The following is a 21,335-nucleotide window of genomic DNA, read 5'->3' on the forward strand; positions in this document are numbered from 1 at the left end:
AGGTGTGTCCCTTATTATTTCCTTCTTATTTTTCAATTTTTTAAACACTAGAGAGTTTTCACTTTACCCTTAAAATATTTTTGAAGTCTCGGTAAACAGAGAGTTCTTTTCGAAAAATTTTACAAATTACCTAAAGCAAAGACAACTTACAATTGTGTTTATAAACTTCAAAGAATCAGGCCTAAGGTTGGTTCTCTTCTTTAGAAAGTCTTAAAAATAATTATGGCCTCAGCAATCAACTTATGAATTCATCATTGGGCATCCTTAATTCATTCCTAACAATAATCATAACTTGTTATGTCTTGAAAACAAAAATTTTCAACCAATTATCATCAACTGCTTTCTAACAAAGTATGACAGAATATGGTACAATACCTCCCCCAAACTTGAGGGACGCATTTTCCCCATGCATGAAGACTAAAACTACATGAAGCTAAATGCAAATGCGAAATAAAAGAAAACTAAAATATAAACTCACTGTGGTGGGGTGACTTGGCTGGAAGCCCTTGTTCGGCGTCGTTTGGGAGGAGAGGACTCTCAGATCCTGAGTCTACTGCTACTGGTGTTGAGGAAGATGGTAGGAGTATACGGACTTATGTTCTCTTGTAGCACTTCTTGCTGGTCGAGGCTCGTACTGGAGTTGACTGCTCGGCAGTAGGAGTTGGTTGTGCTGGAACTGGTACTGGACTAGGATCTGCTGCTGGGACCGGTGTAGCTTGACTGACTGGGGACTGTATAGGATCGTGCTCGTTTTGCTTCGATGTTGGAGTAAAAGCTTCATCAGAGAAGAAGTTGGGTGGGCTATCTTCACTACTCTCGAAGGTCGAAAAGGACGAGGAGTTGAGGAACTCTTCTGTGCCACCTTGGCCTTCCTCTGGTACGGGTGGCACATGGGTCACCAGTGGCGGCACATGGGTCACCAGTGGTGGCACATCAGTGGGCACTTCTGGGGGAACTTCTGGAGGGACATGTGATGTTGAGGCATGGAATATACTGCCACCAGTAGTGTATTTGAGGATGACACTAGGGAAGGTTGGCAGTCTGGTATTAGTGTTTGGGAGTAACTCCTTGAAGAAGGCGTTGAGTTGCATGTCCCTCACCTTGACATACTCGAAGTAAATTTTCATGTGGTCCTGTAGGCGTCCAATCTTTTCAAGCGTTTCTCAAGTGTGCTTGACCACAACAACCATTCTAGTCGTGACAACCGATTTTGCTCCCCGCTCCAAACCTTCCTGCGGGTCGTCTTCATTGAAACTCATCAACTCGGGTACCTTCTTCTTGGTGATGCCCTCCTTGGATTTAATGAAATCCTCGAAGGGCTAATGAGGAACCTTCTTCTTCTTGCACAGTGTGGTTATCATGTTGGGAAACAATAAGTTACCCTGGTTCCTCTTGGCACATTCATGGATCTGCTCGAAGATGAGTTCTCCAACATTGATCTTCCTCCCGTATATGATCGAGTGCAAGATCATCAATCTTTTAATGAGGATAGTGGTATTGTGGGATGTTGGCATCAGCTTGCCTTTGAGAAAATGGTTCCATAACTTCTTGTTCAGTTTTAGTACTCGGTAATCTACTCTTTTCCTTTTCGGGGCATTCCCTTCGAACTTAGCCCACTTAAAGCATAAATCTTTCAACACTCCATCGTACGTTTCTTGATCCACCTCAGCCATGAATCGCTTATGTTATTCCTCTACTTTCCTCAACTTAAAGTATCTATTAAGCACCGATGGGGAAAATCGAAGGAGTTTCCCTCGGACGTACACTATGTGGCTAGATGGGTCTTCGAGATGGGCGTAGAACTCCCTTACCATTTCTGGTGCTATGGCTTTGGGATGGCGAGCAAACTTCTCCCAGTTGTGTTTCCTTATTACGTCCATCACTTCCGGTCCAAACGGTTCCACATCCGTAGCTGGGAAAACGAATCCATCTTCCAAATATACTTGACGTTTCTGAAAGATCTTGAAGCGTGCTTCTTCTTTAGCTATTTGGAAATGTTCGAAACTTTGTGTTGGGGATGGGGCTTTCCTTGTTATTACCATTGTACTTGGCTGAAATCAGTGGTGGCGAGGGGGAGAAATTTGTTGGAGAATTTTTTTTTCTTGTTTAGTATAAAGAGAATGAGGCACGATGAAGAAGAAGAAGTTGGGTGGTTTGTTTCTTTGGAAAGTAATGGGTGGTTTCGAGTTATTTTTGTCCTTACACGCAGGGGAAATATTTTTGCATTTAATGAAAAATATCTGATTAGACATAAAGTGGGGGAAAAGATCTCTTTCCCACTTTATTCTACTGCTAAAACCATGCATCCTAGGGTTTCCTTTTCTTCTCATGCATGCTCTAACTCCCCATGTGCCACATGTTCCTTTCTTGCCTACAATGAGAAAGATGAAAAAAATAATAAAATAAAACGAATAATGAAAGCAGAAAATAACTCAATTTATTTTATGTACAGAATTCAAATTTTCATTGCCTAGGCAATGAATTTTTCTCAGGAAAATAAAGCAAACTCTTGGGCATCATGTGTCAACGATGCCGGTTTGTCGTGTGTGACTGGGCCTCCTTTGTACTACTTGAGTCTCTTCCCGTTCACCTTGAAGATAGAACCATCATTTTGGTTCTTGATTTCAATTGCTCTATTGTTATGGACTTGGTGTACGATGAATGGTCCTGACCATTGTGATTTTAGCTTGCATGGGAATAACTTAAGACATTAATTGTAGAGCAGTAATTGTTGTCCAAAATAGAATTGCCTCACCAATATTTTTCGGTCAAGCCATCGTTTTGTTTTCTCTTTGTATAGGCGGGCATTCTCATATGTGTGTGCTCTGAATTCATCCATCTCGTTCAGTTCCAAGAGTATTCTTTCTCCAGCAAGCTGAGCATCCATGTTTAGCTTCTTGATGGCCCAATATACTCTATGTTCCAATTCAACAGGCAGATGACATTCTTTTCCATAGACCAGTTTGAATGGTGACATTCCCAACGGTGTCTTGAATGTTGTGCAATAAGCCCATAGTGCTTCATCTAGCTTCGACGACCAGTCCTTTTGACTTGGGTTGACCATTTTCTCAAGGATCTGTTTAATTTCCCAGTTAGACACTTTGGCTTGTCCATTTGTTTGAGGGTGATACGCCATAAAATCCTATGTCGTACTCCAAATCGCTTCAGTGCCATGATAATCAATTTGTTGTCAAAATGTGTGCCTTCATCGCTGATAATAGCTCGTGGTGTTCCAAATCGGGTGAATATATTTTTGTGCAAAAATTTTAACACCGTCTTGGAATTATTTTTAGGTGTAGCAATGGCCTCAACCCATTTTGATATATAATTCACTGCCAAGAGGAAGTACAAATCTCTAAAAGATGTGGGAAAAGGTCCCATGAAGTCTATTCCCCATACATCGAAGAGTTTAATTTCCAGAATATTTTTCCATGGCATCTCATGCCTTTTCTATATGTTTCCTATTCATTGGCCTCTATCATATGACTTATAGAATTCATGCGCATCCTTGAATAAGGTTAGCCAATAAAATCCAGATTGGAGCACCTTCGCTGCTGTTCTCATTCCACCGAAATGCCCTCCATATAGTGGCGAGTTGCACTGGTGTAGAATTTCTCTCTGCTCTTCTTTTGGAATACATCTTCGGATTATTTGATCTCTGCATTGCTTGAATAAAAACTGTTCATCCCAGTAGTAATGTTGCACATCATGTCGAAACTTCTTTCTGTCCTGGCTATATAAATCAGGAGGAACAATACCACTAACAAGAATGTTAACAATGTCAGCATACCACGGCGCAACCGTGACAAATAATATATTCTCATCAGGGAAATCCTCTTTAATTTCTATTATGTCAAGATAATCAGGTTATTTATCTAGGCTAGACAAATGGTCTGCCACTTGATTCTATATATCTTTTCTATCCTTAATCTCTAAATTGAACTCTTTTAGTAATAATATCCATCAAATTAGTCTAGGCTTCACATCTTTTTTACTAATCAGATATTTAATGACTGAGTGATCTGTATGCACAATTACCTTCGTGTCTATTAGATATTTTCTAAACTTATCGAATGCAAATACTACTGCTAAAAGTTCTTTTTCAGTGGTGGTATAGTTTACTTATGCATCATTAAGAGTACGGCTCGCGTAGTATATGAAATGAAAGATTTTACTTTTTTATTGCCCTAGCACTGCTCCGACTGCATAGTCAATAGCATCGTACATGAGCTCGAAAGGTTCGTTCCAGTCTGGAAGGGCAACGATTGGTGCTGCAAAAAGCTTTTTCTTCAAATCTGTGAAGGCATTCAAACAATCATTAGTAAATTCAAAAGGATGATGTTGTTGAAGCATAAGACATAAGGGTTTAGAGATTTAAGAAAAATCTTTTATGAACCGCCTGTAGAAGCCTGCATGTCCAAGGAAACTGCGTACACCTTGCATATTGGTGGGTGGGGGTAGGTTTGCAATTATGTCCACCTTGGATTTGTTGACTTCAATGCCTTAGCATGAAATTTTGTGACCCAACATTATTCTTTCGATCACCATAAAATGGCATTTCTCCCAATTCAACACTGGGTTGGCTTCTTCACATCGTTTCAGTATCTTGGATAAATTGCCAAGACATCGGTCAAAATCATCACCCGAGACGGAGAAATCATCCATAAATATTTCTATGCATTCTTCTACCATATCTGAAAAGATTGCCATCATGCATCTTTTGAATGTAGCTGGAGTGTTACACAATCCAAACGGAATTCATCTAAATGCATAGGTACCATATGGGAATATAAAAGTGGTTTTCTTTTGGTCCTCCGGTGCTATGGCTATTTGGTTATACCCTGAGTATCCATCGAGGAAGCAGTAAAATGCTTTTCTTACTAACCTATCAAGCATTTGGTCAATGAAGGGGAGGGGAAATGGTCTTTCTTTGTGGTTTTGTTGAGCTTCCTGTAATCCATGCATATGCGCCAGCCCGTAATTGTTCTTGTGGTGAGAAGTTTGTCATGTTCACCTTTAATCACGGTCACACCTTATTTTTTTGGCACGCACTGCATCGGGCTAACCCATGAACTATCGGATATAGGATATATTACTCCCACGTCCAACCATTTTATGATTTCTTTAATGACTACCTTCTTCATGATTAGATTGAGCCTTCTTTGGGGTTTCACCGATGTTCTATGGCTATCTTCGAGGTTGATTTTGTGCATGTATATGGCCGAACTGATTCCTTTAAAGTCTGCCATTGTACACCCGAGAGCTTTTCTGTGCTGTGATAAAACATTCAACAAACTATTCTCCTGTTTGGAGGTTAGGTTGGCAGAAATTATTACTGGTAAAGTTTCATCAACTCCTAGATAAGCATACTTCAAGTATGATGGCAAAGTTTTAAGTTCCAATTTTGGTGTATGTTCTTGAGACTTAACTTCATCACAATCTAAAGGTTTGAATTTCATACCTGATCTTTTATGAAGAAGTCTCGATTGATCCTTTGTCTTTCCTCCGTATCGTGCATTGGTGTCATTTTCAGAGCATTCACTATTCAGATTTTTGTTTTCAGGACCATGAATCTCTGAATCCTCTTCTAAACATAACTCGCTTGAACCAAATGTATATTGTTCATGCATTTCGATTGTAGTGTCATGGTACAAAGCGTTGTATTCATCAAGTCTTAACGATTCACCTCGTCCAAGGATTGTCTTTTCCTCTACTTCTATAATGCATTGGCACTATTCTGAATCGTCCACATATTTCATGGAATTGAATACATTGATGGTGACACTTTTCTCTCCTACTTGCATTGTGAACTCTCACTTTTCACAATCGATTAGGATTCTCCCAGTGGCTAAGAAGGGTCGTCCTAGGATGATCGGGGCGTTTTCATCTGCTTCACAATCCAGGATTAGGAAATTAAATGGGAATCCAAATTTATACACCTTTACTATGACGTCCTCTATTCTGCCCTCTGCCCTTACATATGACCGATCGGCTAGCTGTAAGATGACTGAGGTTGGAAAAGCGTGATACCCGTCTAGATTCATAAATATGGACTTTGGTATCAAGTTCACACTTGATCCCAAATCAAAAAGAGCTCATCCTATGAAGTCATTACCAATTGAGCATGGTATTATAAAGCTGTCAGGGTCTTTTTGCTTTGGTGGGAGTTTACTCACTGCTGAACAGATTTCTGTTGCCGTGGAAACATGTTCTACCTTTCGTTTCTTTGTAATAATGTCCTTAAGAAACTTTTCATAGGAAGGCATTTGCTCAATGGCTTCTAGTAAGGGTACATTGATATACAACTGATCCAGAACATCATCAAATTTCTTGAACTGGATGTCATCATCATGCTTCTTTAACCGTTGAGGGAATGGTGGTGGAGGTCTCTCATTGTCTGCTATTGTTGCTGAAGAATCTTTGGCCTCGGCCATGAATTTCTCCTTGTTTGAGTGATGCTCTGCAGATCTTTCATTCTCTTCAGGCGCTTCCTCTAGTTCAACATTTTCAGCTCGATCCTCTGGTTTTGTTAGGCCATGGCGAAGGTTGTTTGTGTTTTCTCCCCTAAACTTATTATCTTGGTTGATCTATTTTTCACTCCTTAGTGTAAGTATATCGCATTGTTTCTTCCCATGATGTTTAGTGATCTCCGTATCACTAGGGAGGTTTCTTTGCGGGCGAGAATGTAGTGCTGTAGAAATTTGTCCCACTTGATTCTCCAATGCTCTTAGGGATGAACTATGGCTTTGCAAGAGTGTTGCTTACCTTTGTAACAAATTTCCTTTATTTTTAATTGTTGTCGAATGTTCGTGCATCAAGGTCATTGTAGAGGCCATGAAATCTTTCGTTGAAGCCATAAATTCCTGCAATGATAACTCCAATGAATTAGTATTGGAATTAGTATTAGAGGAAGAAGATATACCTTTATTGTTTTTCCAGGGCTGTTGATGATGCTGATTCTGAAAATGTTGATGGTCAGAATTATTTTGTTGTGGTATGTAATTTGCTGCTTGATTGTTGTTGTTTCCTTTATTACTCCATCAAAAATTTGAATGTTGTCTCCAACCAGTGTTGTACATGTTTGAATAGGGATTATTGTTGCTCCGATTGTAGTTGCCCACAAAATTGGATGACTCATGGTTTTTGGGACCTAATCCTTACCCTCTAATTCATATACTCCAGATGTTTTTCTGTCGGTTCCCAATCTTGTATTTGGGAATTGATAATCATTATTTTTTATCCTATTAAGGATGTCAAAAGTTTCCTCAGGTGATTTGTCTAATAAGGCTCCATTTGCTGAGGCATCTAACATCATTCAAGTTGGTGCATTGACTCCATTGTAAAACATTACCACTTGTGTACAATCGTGAAAGCCATGGTTAACACACTTGCGAAGTAGGCTTTTGTACCTATCCCAACATTCATACATTGATTTATCATCTCCTTGGCAAAAACTAGCAATGTCATTGCGAAGCTGTGTATTCATATTGGGCGGATTATATCGGAGTAGGAAACTCTTACATAAATCTGCCCATGACTCCATTGAGCCGGAAGAAACTCCGCTGAGCCAGGCTCTTGCTCTATCGCGTAGGGAGTAAGGAAAAAGTTTCAGTTTGAGCATATCTTCATGTACTCTTTGTTGTCGAAATGAGACGCATACTTCAAGGAAAGCGCGAACATTCTACCTAGCATCCTCGTTGGGTGATCCACCAAATTATCCAATAAAGTTTAGCATGTTGAACATCACCAGTTTGAGTTCAAAATAAGTGGCTTGTATCTCAGGTACCACTATGCCTAGATTGAGATCATCGAGAATTGGGTTCAAATGATCTCTTATCGCTCTTGGCCTTGCAACTTGGAGATTGATAGCTGCATCGGGTCCTAAATCTTGTCTTGCATTTGAGTTTGGTTTAATTGTTCTCTGGTTCTTTGGGCACACAACCTTTGTTTGAGTGATTGCTCAATTTCAGGGTCAAATGGTTCTAAAGTCTTACCAGAAGATCTCAGGGTCATGCAATAATAAAAACCTACAAAAGGAAATAGTAAACTATGTTAGACTAAAGAAATATAAGGTGACACAAAAAGAACTTGTTATGGCTAAAAAAATTTGTCAGTTGCCAATCCCTGGCAAATGCGCCAAAAACTTGATCGCTTGTAAATGTATATGTTGAGGCAATCAAATCTATGCAAGTATACACAATCGATTCAAGTAATATAGGGTAAGTGAGTGTCATCTCCACAGGGATTGGTCGAGAAATATATTTTCACCATAACTAGAATGAATGTCACAAACTAAGTCCTACTAAATATCAACTTAAGAACTAATATTAATAAGATAAAGAATTGATTTATAAATTACAGAAAAGTTTGGTCGAGGCAAAATAGGTATGCAGAATGCGAAAGTAAAATAAAACTAGACAAGTGTTGATTCAAATAAAATGCAAACAACCTCACATATTCAGACATATCACAAAGCACTTATGCTAAAACCTTACTTTGTCAACAATTATTTCTAAGTCTAGAATGAATTATTATGACTTACTAAACTGCCAGACAGGATTACTAAGTATTCTTAGAAGGTTGCTATGGCAATACTCCTCAGCGTTAACTACAACCCTTGGTTTGTCAAACTATTGTTATAGCAATACCTCTCAGCGTAAACTATCGGCATTGTCTATCTTACTCTAGCGTCTATCACTTTTAGTTTATTGAAAATTACTCCTTATCTCTAAGGTAACAAGTTAGAACTTCATCATCCCGGATTCATTCCATTGCTCACGTGGATCTTTCTTAATTCTCTCAAATCTAAGAATCACTATCTAGACAAAAGGTTATCTCTCGATGCACTTATATTGCCAAGACATGTTTTAGCAATACCCCAAGCGATCTCTCGTTGCTCTTACAGCGTAAGGTAAAATATTTAAACATTAAGCAAAATAGTCATATGCAAAACATAATTTGTCATTCATAAAACATAAAAATATTATTCAGGCAAAACAAAGTTTAACATCAAGTAAGACATTCATGGTGCTATCAAAGATCATCCAGAATTCAACGTTTAATACAACTCCAAATAGACAAAAAGTTAAGAACAAATGAAGAACGACTCCCAAAACCGAGGCTCTGTCGTGACGATTCTGATCAGCACTACGCCTGCCTTCGTAATCACCCTCTCTCGAGGCCTGATCATCGCTTTGCTAAAGTCTTGCAATGAAGGACACCAAGGAAGGTCGGTGGGTAAATGGTGAAGAAGCACTGTAGTTACTTGCTCACGCCTTGGGTAAAGCTCTTCTCTCTTCTTCCTTGCCTTCTTCTTTGTCAGCTACGGCTGGTTATTTATAAGGAAATATTTCCTAGGGTTTTGCATGCTTTTGGAGTTTCCTTAAATAACCGTTATTAAATGTCCAAACTAAAAAGAAAAGGCGGCTGTCATAAAAATTAAGGCTTTGCTTGCACGTGAAGTAGGCCATCCAACTGGCTTGTGACATAGGCAGTTTCGTCACTCCTGCTTCAGACTTCTTCAGATAAACCTTCCCTTGGCGAGATAAATCTACTCCTTACGTTCTCGTATGTTCGGTTGGCCTTTGCAAATTTACGTTGTCATGACTGAAATGTTCTTCCTCTATAAGTTTTCGGCACAAACACAATCCAAGTAACACTTTCTCCTCAGCAGCATCAGTCAAACCAAATAAATCTTGCCTAATCAAAATTTATCCACCACAAGCTAATATAACCTATATACAACTAAAATGCTATGTATACTTTGTTTAGACGAGCAATAACTTAAGTGAAAAGATTGGAAATTGAGTATTTTTACGGAGTTATCAGCCATTAATAGAGGGTTAGATCCAAGGGCTAGGAGCTTGCCACGTCACCCATCCAAGTGAACAAGCACAAATGAATATAAACCATTGGATCTAGATTTGATCCAATGGTTAAGTTCACATCATCCAAATGTGGCTTTTTGGCTCTCCTTACATGCGAGTCACCAGCGGCACCATAGTCTCACCAGCGAGCCACATGTGCAACAATTCTTTTTCCTCGGTCACTTTCGCCTTTTTTTCGATCCAAAGCATGCCATCTTCATTATTCCACCATCATTATCTCAACAACACAACAAAAGAAAATATCATATCAAATCTAACCAAACCCCAAAAAATTCGGGGCATTAAAGGGCACAAATCATCACAAATAATGATGGCAGTTGATTAGGCTTCCTTCTGTAATAATTTTTAGGGTAAAGTATAGTAATGGTCACTTAACTTTTCTAAATCTTTCATTTAGGTCCTCTAACTTTTAAAACTTGCAATATGGTCCTCAACCGTTTGACGTCGTTACACTGCCGTTAGTACATTTGCAATATGGTCACTGAACTTTTAGAAACTTGCATTTAGGTCCCCCAACTTTTAAAACTTGCAACATAATCCTAAATTTCATTCTAAACCCCAAATTCCTTTTCGATCTTGAATTTCTTTTTTTGCTTCTCTCTTCTCATTCCCAGTGTAACTTTTCAGTGGGGGTGCATGGGAAATTCTAGTCTAACTTTTAATTATGTGGAGGTGTTGACTTGAATAAGGGTCAATTGAGAGAAGACCCGACCAAGGGACTATCGGGACTATCAAAGATTCAAGGTGTAATATTAGATAGAGGTCATTTCAGGTAAAGCATAAATGTTTGATGAAATGCTTGTAAGAAAAAATGGGGTTAGAAATGCAGAGTTGACAAATACTACTAAGATGAAGTATCATTTTTGAAAGTCACCAACAAAGCTGGAATTATTTTATATAAATGACATATAGTAATTTCTTCGTTTAATCCTTGTGCTTAAAGATTTTCCAACAGATAATTAAATATAATGAAATCCCAAACAACATATTCACCTCTCAGTCTCTTTTGTAACTCGAAAGGCATCATGACAGGGTCAAGTAGCTGCTCCAAATATACTACGCTGTCATGATGCCTTTCGAGTTGCGTGCATGCAGAATTGTCTTCTAAAGCTATAAATCAATACAATTCAACTGTAAAATTTCCAAAACATGTAAAAATTTTAATTCGTTTATGATATATCAGTCTCATAATCAACATGAACTTATTAAAAAGAATACGAGCTAACAGGACGTTGAAAACCATAGATTGGATCAATATAATTCCCCATAAACTAGTACCAGTAGTCTCTCAGATTGAGCCTGTCGATTTCACTATGTCGATACTCACAACCAATTCCATGATTTAAAGAAAAACCAAACAAGAAGATAAAAAAAATTAGCCCAGGACCCTATTTCACTTCTATTCTGATGAACTGAATATCTTTCATAAGGAGTACTAAAAGTTTTGATTAAGAAGAAAGAAAGAAAATTAGATGGTTTTGGTTCAAAACTAACACTGAATATCCATATCATTGACATGCAGTTCCAGAAACATAAAAATTTCAACAAAAAACACACAATGCAAGCTAAAAATGGGAAAGTGTGAAAGAGGAAAAGCTTACTTCTGGATAGCCCAAAAGAGAAAATAAATACCTTCTTTTAAGTGAGGGGAGAAACTAAGAAATAAACGCAATCATTGTTCCGGTCAAGCAATTCTTCCTCCATTTTTTTCTTTGTAAATAAAAAGCTGAAAGACATAGCATTGCTTGGGTTTACAATTTTACATGGCAGAAAATTGAAGAACAAAAACCAAACGAGAGGTGAATGCGCTGTTTGGGATTTCATTATATTTGATCATCTGTTAGAAAATCTTTAAGCACAAGGATTAGACGAAGAAATTATTATGTCATTTATACAAAATAATTTCATCTTTGTTAGTGACTTTCAACAATGATATTTAGTTCATATTAGTAGTATTTGTCAACTCTGTATTTCTAACCCCATTTTTTCTCACAAACATTTCATCGAACATCTATTCTTCACCTAAGATTACATGTATCTAACATTACACCTTGAATCATTGATGGTCCTGATAGTCCCTTGGTCGGGTATTCTCTCAATGGACCCTTATTCAAGTTAACACCTCCACATAATTCAAAGTTAGATTAGAATTTTCCATGCATCCTCGACTAAAAGTTACGCTGGAAATGAGAAGAGAGAAGTGAAAAAGGAAATTTAAGATCGAAAAGGAATTTAGGGTTTAGAATGAAATTTAGGATTGTGTTGCAAGTTTTAAAAGTTGGGAGACCTAATTGCAAGCAACTGAAAAATTCAGTGACCATATTGCAAATGTACTAACGGTATTGTAATGGCGTCAAACAGTCGGGGACCATATTGCAAACAGACTAAATGTTGGGGGACCATTTTGCAAACAGACTAAATTTTGGGGGACTTTATTGCAAGTTTTAAAAGTTAGGGGACCTAAATGAAAGCTTTATAAAAGTTTAGTAACCATTACTATACTTTACCCTAATTTTTATTATTATATCTCTTTAAGTTTCGGGTATAAAATCCTGAGAAAAAACATGTAAGGGGACTTTTTTCTCCACTGATTTTTGAAGCAATACAAAACCAAAAAAAAATTCTTAAGGTAAAAAGCTTTCTTTTTTCTTTTTTCTCAGCTTTGAAAACAAAAAAAAATATTTACGAAAAAAAGAAAGAGGAAATCGAGTAGTTACCTGATAGGAGAAACTGAAGGGTCGGTTCATTTCCACGAAGGCCGAAGATAATGAAATCGAAGTGTCTAAAGAGTTTTTGGATATATAGAGGTTATATTTGATAATTTTGACTTTAGATCTGGTTTTAGGGGAGTAAATCGAAGCAAGTGGGATCTTTTGGGTTCGGTTTAGGAGCTCCGACCACCGGGTGTGGTGGTCGAGCGACGGTCGAGGTGAAGGCTGAGGGTTCGACGAGGTCAGCCGAGAGAGAAAATTGAGAGAGTTTTTTAGTTTTTTTATGAAATAGGTTGAAAATGAAAAAAAAATGTGTTTTATGGGGGAAGTTTAAGGGTTATTCGCGTTTTGGTCCCCCATAGTTAGCCGTGTTTTTGCACTTTGGTCACCTGCGATGACCAAATCTGTTATTTACCCTTCTTTTATTTGCATTCATTTCAATATTTCCCCATTTTATTCGTGTTGTGTATTGTTGATATATTTTCTTTTTAGTCCCCTAGTTTTAGTGTGTTTTTGCATTATGTTCATCTGTAGTGATTATTTAATTTTATTTTAATTTTGTGGGACTGATTTTACAATTTTTGCTTTTTTATTTTATAGTGCATTTTTAGGCTTGTAAAAATGAATAACTATTTTTTAGTCCCTCCAGTTTCAACCTTTTTTATATTTTGGTCACTAACCTATTTTTTATTTTGATTTGATTCAGTTACTAAAATTTAAGTTATTTTAATTTGGTCATTTTATTACATGTTTAAAAAAATTTAATCCTCTTAATTTAATGTCAATTTGATTCAGTCCCTTTATATGTAATTTATTAGATTTCAATTAAAATATATTTATTTGTTTATTTCTTTCTTGCATTTAATTTATATAATTGTTTGTTTAATATTTAAAAGGTATGCCTCCTTTATATTTGTTTAATTTAAATAACTTTTTAGAATTTGTCCTTAGAATAGATCTGTAAACTTAAAATTTGATTTAGTAATTATGGATTCAACTTAGTTTTAAGTAGGGAGCAATTTTGTTCGAGTTTTCGCATAAAATGCTCGATTATTCAAGTCGATTGTTCGAGACCCCAAATTTTTAATTATTTACTAATTTTAAAACTTATTTAGTCCAACACCTTAATTTTTAAATAGTTAATTAGGACAATTATTAGAGCCTTGATTTACTGGTTTGTCCTTAAACTTTAGGTGTTATAGGCTCAGTCCTTTTACTTTAGTTTATTTACACTTATGTCGTTGGACTTTAGTTTCCTTGCATTTTAGTCCTTAAACTTGAATTAGAATTTTAAGTTAACATAATTAAAAAGTTTGTTAATTAAATTCTCCACTTTTAGTTAGATTTCAATCAAGTTCTCTAATTTAAGGAGAAATCTGAGTTGGCCCTCGCCTAAATGCTCAAGGGACCATATCGATTATTCGATTATATAACTGGTTAAAATCAAGTAAGATTAATATTATAACCTACAATTTTAGTTTTAGGCCTCTAGTTTTTTTAATTACATAATTTGACAACTTTTAGGCTAGAAATCCTTTGACAAACTCACCTAGTAAAACTAGGGTTATAATCTATTAACTGATTGATTGCATATATTTTCAAACACAAGGCAATGTTCACTTATTAGGGAGTTAATAGTATATCTCTCGTAAGTATCCTCATGAGGTGACTATTGGTGATTCCCGAAATAGGTCGACATCCTTTTCATGATCGCATCATAATTTCTAAAATATCGAGGCAATGTCTAGTTATTAGGCACAATAGTTGATCTCTCGCATTCATGCTAGGGCGAATGCTATTGGCTTTAATAAACAAATGCACTTTTCAACTTTGCATCCGTAATGATTTTTAAATTAGATAAATTTCAAACTCAAAATTTTCGATTCTAAATATAGGGTAATCAACTAGGTATCAATTTTTACGCACTATGGGGGTGTTAATCCTTCCCCACGCGTAACTAACTATCAAACCTATTTTTTGGTTTTTGTAGACCCTAAACTTGATATTTTTGATAAAAATAAATTATTTTATTGAAATCACTCAATTTTTATGTTGTCTCTATCGCACCTTAAAATGATTGGTGGCGACTCCTCACATTTCAAAACGTTTTCAAAGAAAACCCCTAAGTCGTACCCAATTTTTCCCCACCTGGCAAAAAACAACGTCGACAAATATTAAATAATTAAAAAAGCTAATAAATTTAACAGAATCCAGATACATTCGTTACATTAATCATTTTCTTAATTCTGGCCTTGTTGTTATCATCGAGAAGCCCCTCAAAGATTAATAATAGGTTTTTTTATGCTCTGTAATTGAATTTAGTTCTTATTAAAAGGGAAAAAATCAAATTTAGTGAATTATCATGCTAAACTTAAGCTTCAAACAACTCCATTAATTAAAAACACCCATTCAAGCATCCCGATGTACAACTCAAATATCCATCAAACCTTTTCTTTTTAATTAATATTTAAAAATATGAACTTCCTACTTAAGTATCGATCAAATCTTATCAAATCAATCTGATTCATATGCAACGACAAGAAGAATGACATAAAAAGTAAGTATAATGTCAAAAATAGCCCCAACGTTTATTAAAATGGTCGTTTTGACTCCTACTCCTTTTTTTGAAGTATTTTAACTCCCAACGTTTCACTTTGGGGCAAAATGCTCCATCTATAGATGAAAATCATTAGTTAACACACGATTAACACTTCAAAATATGAGTATTCTTTAACCTAAGATGAAACATTGAGGGCTAAAATGCCCTAGAAAAAAAATAAGGGACAAAGTGATTATTCTATAATATGTTAGGGGTCTTTTTGCATTGAAATAAAATATTGGGGTTAAAATGCTCTAAAAATAGAATAAGGGAAAAATGACCATTTGATAAACGTTGAGAGTTAATTTTAGCATTATACCGAAAAAATAAACTACAGAAATAATTATTAGATTATAAGATCAGTTTTATTATAATCACAACGAAAGTCATCATCTTATTAGGAGAAAATAAATAACATAAGAATAACAGAGAAAGAAATCAAACTTGGTGGCTTGGGAAGTTAAGAATATGCCCAACCATTAGATCATAACCATTTGTTAGTTTTTAGTTGACCACATTTGGTATATATCTTAATATGGATCTTATTGTTGAAAAATAAATATAACAAATGTGAAAGAGACACAAACCTGAGATCTATGGAGAGATAAAATACACACCTAACCACTAAACCAAATTTACCATTTGGTTAATAATTGATAACGTTTAATATATGTATCTTAATTTGAATTCATTGCATTCTAATAAATTAATATATTTTTCATTGATAGTGTAATATAGTTAAACTAAGGAATAGAAAAATATATATATATTTTTTAGTTTATGATAAAAGTAAAAAATTTAGATTGGTTTTCAAGATGTTACACATCCTCTTAATGTGAATACACTAGAATATCAGTAATACAAACTATCACGAACTGATGTAAGTAGGGATGGAAGATAAGAATTATTAAATCTATAAATGTCATCGGAGTGTTGGTGAGCCCAAACGACTTCATCGAATACTCGTAGTGGCCATATCTAGTTCTGAATGTCACCTTTGAAACATCGACTTCCTTAATTTTCAACCGATTTATATTCGAACCTTAAATCAATCTTGATGAACACTCGAGTTGATTGAGCAAACCATCTATCCTCGACATGGTATACCTATTTTTTCATTGTCACTTTATTAAACCAAAGGTAATCAATCCATAATCTCATCGATCCATCCTTTTTATTTACAAACAAAACTGGCACTCTATACAGTGAGATGTTGCAACAACCCAAATTTTCAGGTGTACATTTAAGTGTTGATACGATAATTTATTTAATATATTCATTATAGCATGAAGGTTCATTGGTTAAAATTTGAATTCAATTGGGGTGAGAATTCAGCCTAATTGTAGATAAAATGGATATTTTTAAGTTTGAGATGAAAAGAAAATGACCTAGAGCATAATTTTAACATTTAGGAAAAATATGGTTGATTTGGGAGGATTTTTAGTTGATATTCATGTGGCTTTTGGGGTGTTGAACATAACACTTTTTTCTCTATATCCATAATGCTCTTTTCTTCAAATTATCTCCTTTTTTTCTTTTTATCTGTTCTCCCTTAGTAAGCAAAGTGATAAAGTTTTCAACTTTCATCATCTTCCTACTCTAACCCATGATTTTAAGGTGGGATTTTTAACCTTGAGATCATGATCATCAAGTTGAGCTCACCATCTTCTTCAATGGTGTTCTTGAGCTTACTTAAGATATTTAGAGGGTTTGAGATTCAAGTGCTCCCTCCTATGATTTCTATCTGGATTTTATGTAGCTTAGTTATTTTCTAGCATGTTGTGGCCATTGTTTTAGTGCTAGAAACATTGTAAGATCTCGGGATGTGTTAAAGAGTGGTGCAAGAACCCCTTAAAGAGCAAGAGCTTGAGAAAGTTGATTCTTGGAGTATCTAGAAAAGTATTTGGGTAGTTGCTAAGAGTTGAGGTAACACACTCTAACTCTTTTCTACTACTTGTAGTGCATAACATCTAGCATGATTTGCTCGTATGGGGTAGAAAAGCATTGGGCCTTAGGGGGTTGATTTGTTGTTATTGATGTTTTGGATGTTACCTTGATCTAAAAAGATGTATGATGATCCCTAATAACTTGTAAAAGCTTTAATAATAAATACAAATCTTAAAATAAGTATTTCGAGTGAGTTTGGGAGTGTTTCCCGAGTGAAACAATGTATTTATAGCTTATAGTATCGATACTATTCATATTTTAGAAGAAATTAGGCTATTTTATAAGGGTAATATCGATTTTGTAGAGGGTAGCATCGATACTACACATTTGAAAAATAGAAAGGGTTATTTTTGGATCATTTCCAAACTGATTTTAGTATCGATACTCAAGGGAGTATTGGTACTAACTGAAAGAGTATGATACTACACACATGGTATCAATACTAAGGGTATTTTAGGGGACTTTCGGGGCTTTTTTTGGTATCGATACTCAATGAGAGTACCAAAACTCTATGGTAGGTATTGATACCCATATAAAGGTACTGACACCATCGATGATGATTGTTTAATGAACTTCAAGATGTCAAATAAACTCGAGAGTGGAAAGTTTAATAAATATTGAGATCAAACATCTATCTTGAGTGTGAGAAATTACTAAAAGGCCCTTAGAGGGCTGAAATTATCAAATTACCCCTAGTTGTGAATAGTTCCTTATAATGATATGAAAAAACCTCTAAAAGTATAAGATTCTAAGAAATTATGTAAGAGATTAGTGATTGCTTTTAAACTTGAGAGTGATCCTAAAATATCCTCTAATAGGTAAAGTAACCAAAATACCCTTGGACATAATAAGTGATACGAAAAACCTGAAAGCGCATGATAAAAGGTGTTATGACTTTGATAATTAATTAAGTACTTTTCCAAAAGTCTTAAACATTTCGTACACTTATGAGTGGGGTGAATTACAAAAATGGCCTTAAAGTCTGAAATTATTGAATTACCCTTATGGGCCTAAGTAAATTAAATAATATATGCTAGTAAGAGTTTTAGTTGAAAAGTGATTAAGTAATGATATGAGACTTGAGTGAGTAGTCTAGAAATGTTGTAATTGATTAATAATACGATGATTAATGATATTTAATAATGCGACGATTAATGATATTTGATAATAATACAATTGACTAAAAACACAATTGTTAATGATGTGAGATAGGATTTGAGTTCTAAGGGAAAAACTAGATAATGAGGATTGATAATAATAATGTAATGTTAATAAGATATGTAGGATAATCATAAGAATCTTATGAGATAATATTTCATAAGACTTGTGCCTTTGTTTGACATTCAGGAAACGATGAAGACACCCGAGTTACGTGTGTATGACGATCATCTATTGTGTTTGATAGATATGTAAGAGTCATGATGATGCATTGAAAGTTGGCTAGTTGGGTTATGATGTTGTATGCCAAGAGGCATCCTGAGTATTATCGAGGAATAGACTAGTCGGGTGTACATTATTGATGTTGTGTGACCCTGTAACTCCCTGAATATCGGGTTAGTAATTTTGGGTTTTACTATTAGGCCTAAAATGTTAAAATAAGTTTAACTTAAATATTTGGGTCAAGAATAAGATGATTGGGCTTGTAGGAAAGCCCACAAGTTGACAAAAATGGCATTTTTTTTATTTAGGCATAAAAGAGGAAGGACCAAGGGAGTAATTAACCCCTTGTTTGAAAATAAGGTTGAATATCAATTAAGAGGGATGATGCAAACAAGGGTAAAAATCTGAAACAAATATTTTCTCTTTTTGTCCATATTTTTCATCTTTTTCCTCTCCAAAGTTTGAAAAGCTGAGAGGTTTATTATTTAGCAAGGGTTTTAGGCATTTCTAAAGGAAAGAAAAGTAATATTCTACCTTAGAGCTCCATTTCTAGTTAAGAATCTTGAAGTTTGACTATGGTGTCAAAATATGGGTTTTAGAGAGGTTTTAGTTTGAGGGCTTGAGGGTGTCTATAGATTGTTCCTAAGTGTTTAGAAACTTGTTTCTAAATAATTAAAACTTTTAAAAACAAGATTACAATCCCTTTTCTTTGCATTGTTTAGTGAAAGAGCTTTCTGAGTGTTCAAAAGCCAATAACAATGATCAGTTGGTGCTTGGGTGATTCTTGGAGCCTTCTTCCATTAACTTGAGTTAAGGTAACACATACTTAATTCACCTATACCACTTGTAGGTAACTAAATGTGATTGTTTGCTTGTATGTGTTGTATGAAGCTTTTGAATGCATTTGGGTTTGGCATGAATTTTGATATTTGATGTTATTCATGCATAAAGGATTAATGTTTTATGATACTTTGAACCCACATAAACTTTGAATAAATGTTTGGGGACCTTGGGAAGGTTTGGGGAGTGATTTCAGGAATTCATTCAAGGAAACAGAGAAATCTGCAACAGAGGTTTTGAAACCCCTTGTCCAGAATACAAATCTACAGCAGAGATTTGAAACCCCCTATGATGATTTTGAAACCCCTATCCAAAATGTCAAAATTGGTCAAAAACGTTACCTGGGAGGCCCTAGCCCCATAGTATGACCATAAATAGGTTGGTTTAGGTGAAAATGCTAGAATAAGGTCTAAAAATGTGTTAAAAGTGATTGTTGTGTACTAGAAGACCTCCTCAATTTTAAGTTAGTTAAACTAGTGTCAATTCTCGAAGTAGTATCGATACCATAGTGAGAAGCAACATTGATACCATATGGATGAGTATCGATACCAATGGGACAAAAAACCCTATACGTCTTGGTTTGACCAAAGAACCCGAGGAAGGGTTAGGATTGATAAGAGCATTAATCAAAGCTTGCAGGTGAGAACATTAATTTGTGTGATAACGTAAAATCATTAAGTAATACATCATAAGACTATGGCTTTGTTTGATACTCGGGAAACGACGAGGACACCCAAGTCACTTGAATATATTACGAATGCCCTAAATATATGTTTGTGAATATCTAGATTATTTTCCTCAATTATATGTCACTTTCGTATCAGTGCAAATGTACTTTTGATTCAGTGCGACTGAAATTTTGTGTAAGTGTTGAGGCACTTTAGTATTAATGCTCATTATTTAATGGCAAACCATATTATGATCTTTATGATTCTATGTTACATATCCTTATGTTCTAATCTATGCCTATTTCATTTTTTTGCATCATGACTTAACTTGCTAAATATTCGTAGCTAATGGATGCATGTAGCATATCGGAGTCATTTATATAGCACTAAGCTCGTAGCTCAACGTTCAAAATTATTTCTGTTCACAGGTTAGTAAATGCCAGACCTGGGAGCATATCGCCAAACTGTTAGATTCTAGATATCATCAGCAGCAGACTATGTCTTGATTATTGTAGTAGGCATGTATTATCATAGACCCTTTTTGTATTCGAGTCATAACTCTTGGATTACTGTATTTGATAACTATTTTGGGAGCTCTGTGGTTTGTAAACTTGACTACTATTATCTTATTTTGTTTTAAATGTGATGGATTATGTTTTGAAAAAATGAATGTTTTAAGAAAAAAAATTGGTTAGCCACTTCGGCGGTCTCGTCTAATGCCCAAACTCGTCGGGTTTTGTTTTATTAGGATTTGGGTTTTACATTTAGTGGTATAAGAGAATCAGGTTTAGTTGTTCCTAAGACCCGCAGTTTAGATTCAGTAAGAGTCAGTGATGTACATGCCTCTAGAGTGTTAGTATACTTGGTTATCTAAAATGGAGATAATAACTCCCTTCATTGAACTTTGTAGGATATGGCTGACGAACCAGATCGTAGTCAGAAGGGTTGTGACGAGATTCGCGCCTCACTCACCAAAGACAATGGCTATGAGTTTGTTCCGTATACTAACGAGATGGGTATACCATAGGATGTCGGGATTTATGAGGCCATTTTCTTTAGCGACCTCGCCACTTCCCTTAGAAATATTGTGCGAGCTATTCTGAGAACGTCTGTAGCATATACCCTACCCACTCCACCACTCATATCACCTCAAGAGTCGCTTATAGAGTGGCTCTGACACTATAAGACTACAGACTTCTATGGAACTGGTGATGGTGACCCAATAGCCACTGACCAGTGGCTCCGTGAGACCCTTCGTACCTTGAGACAACTGCATCTAACCCCGGAGGGTAAGCTCAAGTGC

This window comes from Hibiscus syriacus, unplaced genomic scaffold (genome assembly GCF_006381635.1).
Source record: "Hibiscus syriacus cultivar Baekdansim isolate YM2019G1 unplaced genomic scaffold, ASM638163v2 tig00110384_pilon, whole genome shotgun sequence".
Classification (NCBI taxonomy): Eukaryota; Viridiplantae; Streptophyta; class Magnoliopsida; order Malvales; family Malvaceae; genus Hibiscus; species Hibiscus syriacus.